Source organism: Arachis ipaensis, chromosome B06 (assembly GCF_000816755.2).
Source record: "Arachis ipaensis cultivar K30076 chromosome B06, Araip1.1, whole genome shotgun sequence".
Classification (NCBI taxonomy): domain Eukaryota; kingdom Viridiplantae; phylum Streptophyta; class Magnoliopsida; order Fabales; family Fabaceae; genus Arachis; species Arachis ipaensis.
Window position 1 is genome coordinate 34,993,627 of NC_029790.2, and position 7,123 is coordinate 35,000,749.

Here is a 7,123-nt window from a genome sequence, read left to right on the forward strand (position 1 = left end):
ATAAGAGACCAAAGGAGGTTGTTGCCAAGAAGGTTGTCCATAAGCTTAAGGCTCCTCCCACCTTTGATTGTTCCATCCTTGATGCATATCTTCATTATAATCTCTACTTCCTAAAACATAATTGTAACCAAACTCATAGCCAAATGGGAGAATTCATGATAGCAAGAGCAAATGAAAACAAAAGCTAATAAGAAACAAAGAAGACAAAATCCTAGAACTAGAAAGAACTAACAAGTAGTCCAAAAATCAAGCTATTCACAATATTAACATATGTACAATAACCAATAACAAGGCACACATTTGCAATTCCCTGGCAATGGCGCCATTTGATGAGAGAAAAATTGTATGGTTTAGAATTTCTCAATGAATTCTTGTTGCAAGTATAGTTCTAAACGAACAAAAAATTCTCGATTAAAATTTTGCTTGTCACAGGAACAAACCCCAATAAAAATAACCGAAGTATTTAAATCCCGGGTCGTCTCTCAAGGAATTGCAGGGAAGTGTTCTTATTATTGGCTATGGATTAAATGTTTTTGGGGTTTTGAATAAGGGACAAGAAAAATAAATGGCAATAAAGTAAAGGAAACTCAAATAATGAAAAGGTCTTGGCAAGGGTTGATGGTTAAGGATCTTTATCCTTGTTACTAACCACAACATGATAATTGCAAGGATTAACCCCATTAAGTCATCCTCTAACAAGTGGAGGAAAGTCAAATGAGCTACATCAATCCTAATCCATAAGTCCTAGCCACCTCACTAATTAACTTAGTGGAAGATAGAGTCAATGGACACCAATCATCAATCACTTGGACATTAGCAACTCAAGTTCACCTAAGTTACCATCCCAAGTCAAGAACACAAAAAACTACTCTAACATCCTTCCAAGAATTTTGTCAAACACTTGGAAGGCATAAAAGGAAGGCAAAATAAGATTGCAAGAAATATAAATCTACAATTACCAATTGCAAGAAATTAACAACAACAAAGCAATTAAACAATAAAAGAAATCAAACATAAATTGCATTAAAGAAAAATAGAAGAAATAAGAGTGCATCAACAACAAAGTAAACAAATACAAGAGTAAAATACTAAACTAGGAAAGCAAAGGTAAAGAAACAAGAAATTAGAAAGGAAAAGTAAATCAATGCATGAATTAAACCTAGATCTAAAGAAATCATAATCTACATCTAACATAATTCTAGACAGAAGAGAGAGTTTCTCCCTCTAGAAACTAACTAAAGCATGGTGAAAACTAAACTATGTGCTCTCCCCTGACCCCTCTTAAATTCTGCATGTAATAGCCTCAGAAATCAGTTGGATTTAGGCATGGGCAGCTCAGAAATCACCCCCAACATTTTCACTTTAATGAGGTCACGTGCGAGCTGCGACGCGTACGCATGGGTCACGCATACGCGTCGTTTGGCATTTTGCTTCTCACACGCACGCATCATGTCACGCGTACGCGTCGCCATGCGACTTCATATTCACGCGTGCGCATCTGTCACGCGTGCGCGTCGATGCATGCAATCCAAATCCTTGATTTTTCATGAATCTTCCATTTTGCATGCTTTTCTCTTCACTCGTTTGATCCATTCCTAGCCTTTTCAACCTGAATTCACTAACAAACACATCAAGACATCTTGTGGAATCAAAGGTGAATTAAAATTAGAAAATTAAAGGCCTAAAAAGCATGTTTTCTCTCTTAAGCACAAATTAGGAGAAAGTCATGAAACCATGCCATTTCATTGAATAAATGTGAGAAAAGTTTATAAAATCTCCTAAATTAAGCACAAAATAAACCACAAAATTGGGTTTATCAATACACATGACAGTCTATTGATTAATGCCGTTAGTCTATCATTGCATATTTCGTAGTTTAAGCTTGGCCAGGCTAACGCTAATAGTTTATGTATATGAGAACACTAGCGGGTTATCATAGACGCAATAGAACTAATAGGTAATACATATCATGGGGTTTCGGAAATGCTAGAAGTCGAAGTTTGGGAAGTTGAAGCTCTGAAGCTGATACGAGATTAGTATGCGGACGTTAATCACATCATTTTAACCCCAACCTATTTTATTACCCTTCGCCGCCTTGCTTTACCATCGCATGTTTGAATCATATCATCTTTTGCATCAAGCTTGCCTTGTAACTTCTACTTTGCAATTGCACTTCCATCCTTATACGTTTATGCCATATAAATATCTTCATATTTGAAACGTATATATGTTTATATGCTGAGATCTTTTTGCTTCTTCCTTAAATTGTTTAAAAATAGTGAAGTTAATATAAGCCTCTTTTGTGAGAGTTTTATATATAAAAACTAGGAAATTTCTTATTTATAATTTAGAACTTTAATAATTGAAAAATAATGAGAACTATACCTTAATTTTAATATTAAGCTTTTGAACCTTATTTTATAAATAAAGGAGAATTAATTTAATTATCTCCAATTTTTATTAAATTAGTATTTATTTAAAAATAAGTTATAAATTGATGAATAAATAGTATTTTTATATATAGTTATAGTTGGATTAAAAATTAAATTTTTCAATTATTAAATTACTCCTATTTTTAATAAAAATACCTAAAACTGCCCCAAACCTAACTTTATTCTACCCAAATCGTAGCTCTAATTAAATCACACTCTCACCCACAACCCTAACATCACAGCCGCCACCCCACCCCAAAACCCTCACCTTCATCCCATTTCACACACACACACACGGAAACAAGAAGGAAAGGGAAGAGAGAAGAGGAAAGAGAGAGCTGAACGGAGGAGAAGAAAGAAGGAGGGGAAGGCCTTGCAGTCCAGCCCATCTTACCACCGCGCCGTCATGATGCCGAGCCACCACGCAAGGAGAGAGGGAGATGTCCCCGCTGCTGCCACTGCCGAGCAGAACCATTTGCAGTGAGGGAGAGAGCGCCACAAGCCAGAGATGCAGCGAAGAAGAAGATGAGCACCTCGCTATGCATCGCCGTTGAGATTCGAAGAGAGAGAATATGCACGAAGATGAGAGAGAGAGGGGGTCCGGGGCTGTCACCGCCTCCACTACGTTTGCCACCACTTTTGTCATCCTCCGCCACTGCCATAGTTGCCGGTGAACTGCACGCCATTTTTGGAGTCACAATTCTGTCACCGACGCTTCCTGAGGCCACTTTTCCTCTGTCGTCACCGTTGCCAGAGTTTTTATTCACTAGGTATGGCACTGTTGTCACCAGAAACACCGCTGGGGTTGCTACTGCTCAATTTAGTTGTTCTTCCTTTGTTACGGTAAGCGTTTACATTCTAAAACCTTTGAAAATATGTTTTCTATTATGTTTGGTTAGAAATTCTGAGATTTTGGTAGCATAGGGTTGAGTTCTGGTTATTGTATGTTGCTATTAGAGTTGTTATGGTTGCTGCAAATGTGTTTTTGAGCTATGGTTATGGCTGCCGCTTTTGCGGGCCAGGAGACAAACGAGTTTGTGGCGTGATGAGCGAATAATTTATACCCTTTTTGGCATTGTTTTTACATAGTTTTTAGTATGTTTTTATTACTTTTTATTATATTTTTATTAGTTTTTATTCAAAAATCACATTTCTATACTTTACTATGAGTTTGTCTATTTTCTATGATTTTAGGTATTTTCTGACTGAAATTGAGGGACCTGAGCAAAAATCTGATTCAGAGGCTGAAAAAGGACTGCAGATGCTGTTGGATTCTGACAATGCTACATTCGAAATGGATTTTCTGGAGTTACAGAAACCCAATTGGCACGCTCTCAATTGCGTTGGAAAGTCGACATCCTAGGCTTTCCAGCAATATATAACAGTCTATATTTTGCCCGAGATTTGATAGCCTAAATAGGCTTCCAAAGTCAGCCTAAAACATCTTGGCGTAAAACGCCCAAACTGGCACCAGAATTGGAGTTAAATGCCCAAACTGGCACCAAAGCTGGCGTTTAACTCCAAGAATAGCCTATGCACGAAAAAGCTTCAATGCTCAACTCAAGCACACACCAAGTGGGCCCCAGAAGTGGATTTCTGCACTATCTGCACTTAGTTACTCATTTTTTGTAACCATAGGTTACTAGTTTAGTATAAAAACTACTTTTAGAGATTTATTTTATATCTTTTGTTCATCTTTTGATCGAGTTTTCAGAATTTGATCTGAGAGAATTGTACACATTTGGAGGCTGGCCTTACGGCCATGCCTAGACCTTTTTCACTTATGTATTTTCTACGGTGGAGTTTCTACACCCCATAGATTAAGGTGTAGAACTCTGCTGTTCTTCATGAATTAATGCAATTACTACTATTTTTCCTTCAATTCACGCCTACTTCTTCTCCAAGATATACTCTTGTTCTTAATTTAGTTAAGTCAGAATAAAGGAGTGACCCGTGACAATCACCCAATCTTCGTTACTCGCTTAGCCAAGATCCACGTGCCTGACAACCACAAGTGGTCTACATGATGTTCAACGTAGTCATTGGACGACAGCCGGAGTATATTCTCTTGGATATCTAATACACGGACCGAGTCCGTGAGATTAGTATCTTCGTGGTATAGGCTATAATTATTGGCAGCATTCCTGGGATCCGGAAAGTCTAAACCTTGTCTATGGTATTCCGAGTAGGATCCGGGAAGGGATGACTGCAAAGAGCTTCAAACCTACGAATGTTGGGTGCAAGTGACAGTGTGCAAAAGGATCAATGGATCCTATTCCGACTCTAGCGGGAACCGACAGATGATTAGCCATGTGGTAGCTGTACCTGGTATTTTTCATCCGAGATGAGAAATTCGACAGTTGATTAGCTGTGCAGAAACCGTAGAGGACCATTTTCACTGAGAGGATCTTACAGCTTGCCATGGAAGGAGGTAACGCATGGTTGGAAGAAGGAAATAGGAAAGCAGAGGTTCAGAAGCAACAAAGCATCTCCATACGCTTATCTGAAATTCTCACCAGTGAATTACATAAGTAACTTTATTTTATTTTCTGTTTTATTTATATTTTAATTATCAAAACCTCATAACCATTTGAATCCGCCTGACTGAGATTTACAAGGATGACCATAGCTTGCTTCAAGCCGACAATCTCCGTGGGATCGACCCTTACTCACGTAAGGTATTACTTGGACGACCCAGTGCACTTGCTGGTTAGTTACGCAAAGTTGTGAAGAAGTGTTGAGATCACGATTCCGTGTACCATGGCACATTTTAGAGTTTTTGAGTTTTGAAAATCAAGGTAGGGGTTTTTCTTAAAACTTATTTTCTATTATGGAATTGTTATAAATAGATTTGATGTGAAAAATATATTTCTGGGATTATGTGGGTCTATGGATGTGTTTGATTGCTAGATGGAATTGTTCATTGCTTGAGTGGTGTTTGATTGCTGATAAAAAATGAATTACAAAAGTTAATTTGATTGAATATTGTGAAAAGTTGTTTTCTTAGTTTTGGAGTTAATTTGATATTGAAAATGAATCGGTATTGGGATTTGGTTTGTTGGATTTATCAAAAATGATTTTTGAGGATTGGGAATAGTTTGAGATAATGGAATTGGTCTAATTTTGGAAATGATTTGAAAAGAGTTTGAGAAATGGTTTGCTTAGGAACCTTGAAAGGTGGCAGAGTCCAAATTTTAGAGGAGATGCTGCCAAAATTTTTATAAAAACTAAAAGTTTCGTTTGAAGTGCTTCTTAGAATGAGTTGGATTTTTAAGGATTTTATAATTTTATTTTGAGTTATTAAGAAAAGGAATTATGTTTTGAGATTGATTTATTTAGAAAAGAATGAATTATGTTGATGAACGGAATGGGAAGAATGATGATGATTGAAAGAGAATGAAGAATGATGAGATTATGATTTTAAAACATGATTTTTGAATGAAACTAAATGATAACTGAGTGAGAGATTGAGTTTGAATGAAGGATGAGGATGATTGATATTGCAGTACAATATTTGAATGAATTGAATGATTATGAGATGTAGGTGACCGGGTAAGAGGCGGTGGTGTTTTCCACTTGCTCTAAGTAAGAGCTGAGACTCCGGGTAAGATGTAGTGGTATGATCCACTTGCTCCGGATAAGAGTTATAGGCTTCGGGTAAGATGCAAGGGTTGAGTTCTGTCGCTGCTTGCTCTAGGTCGAGAACTGTAACACATTCTGGGTAAGCGATAGGGGAAAGTTGTCTCCTGCTTCGGGTACGCGGGTAAGATGCAAGGGTTGTGGCTTGATCCCACTTACTCCGTGTTTGGTATTCTATCCATAGTTAGCTACCGGATATGTCGGGTTTGGCTTTACAACTGACAGATGGGACTAATTAGCCATAGGGCAGACATGCATCATATGCATTTGCATGCTTTGTTTAGGTTTGAACTTGTTTTGGTTTGCCTAATTGCTATCTATACCTATGTTTTTCTTGTCTGTTTTGCTTGTGTTTGTTCTGGTGTGGTACTTTTGAGATTGAGTTTTAGTGCTGAATTGATGATAGTGTTAATTGATTGCATGGTTGGTTTCTTATTGGGGTTTAGTTAAGTATGAAAAATCAAGTTAGTTCAGCATAGAATTAATGAACCTATGTTTAGAACATGTTGGTCATTCATACTGTTAGGAAACTTTTAAGATTTTTATATAAGAAAAGTGAGTTTTGGATTTATGGATAATTAACTGACTTCTTTTAAAAGGTTCTAAATTTTTGGATGGTTAAACTGTCGGTTTTCAAAAGATTCATAAGACAATGATAATCACTGAGCTTGAAAACATTTTTCTTATTAGATATCTTCTTATAACAATTTTGAAAATCTGTGGTGAGATCATGTGGTTAGGTTCTCACCCCTACAGGTTTATCTTTTCAGGAATCGAGTGAAGAATCTTACAAAGAGTTTATTTGCGTTTTACTTATTCGATATCATTATACTAGTTTAGTCATTATTTATTTATCCCTCGCCCTCAATATTGTATCTTGTAAAGAGGGTTAGGAGTTTTGATTGTTATGTTTGTAAGTTATGGTGTAAAGGACTTAGTTATTATGTGCGTATATATATGTGTGTATGTCTAAGTGGTTGTGATTGACTTGTATGTATGTAAGTGCATTTTCAAAGAAAAAGTATTTCTGATTTTTAAAAGAATAGTTTATA

The 7,123-nt window shown here is 36.7% G+C and overlaps 1 long non-coding RNA gene across 1 annotated transcript; it reads right to left on the reverse strand.

The window, feature by feature from the left end:
* On the reverse strand, positions 2,401–6,806 carry LOC110263957. The gene is made up of 3 exons (XR_002349684.1): positions 6,696–6,806; positions 4,301–4,308; positions 2,401–2,412 (listed from the first exon to the last, which is right to left on the reverse strand). It is a non-coding gene; the product is annotated as an uncharacterized LOC110263957 (long non-coding RNA).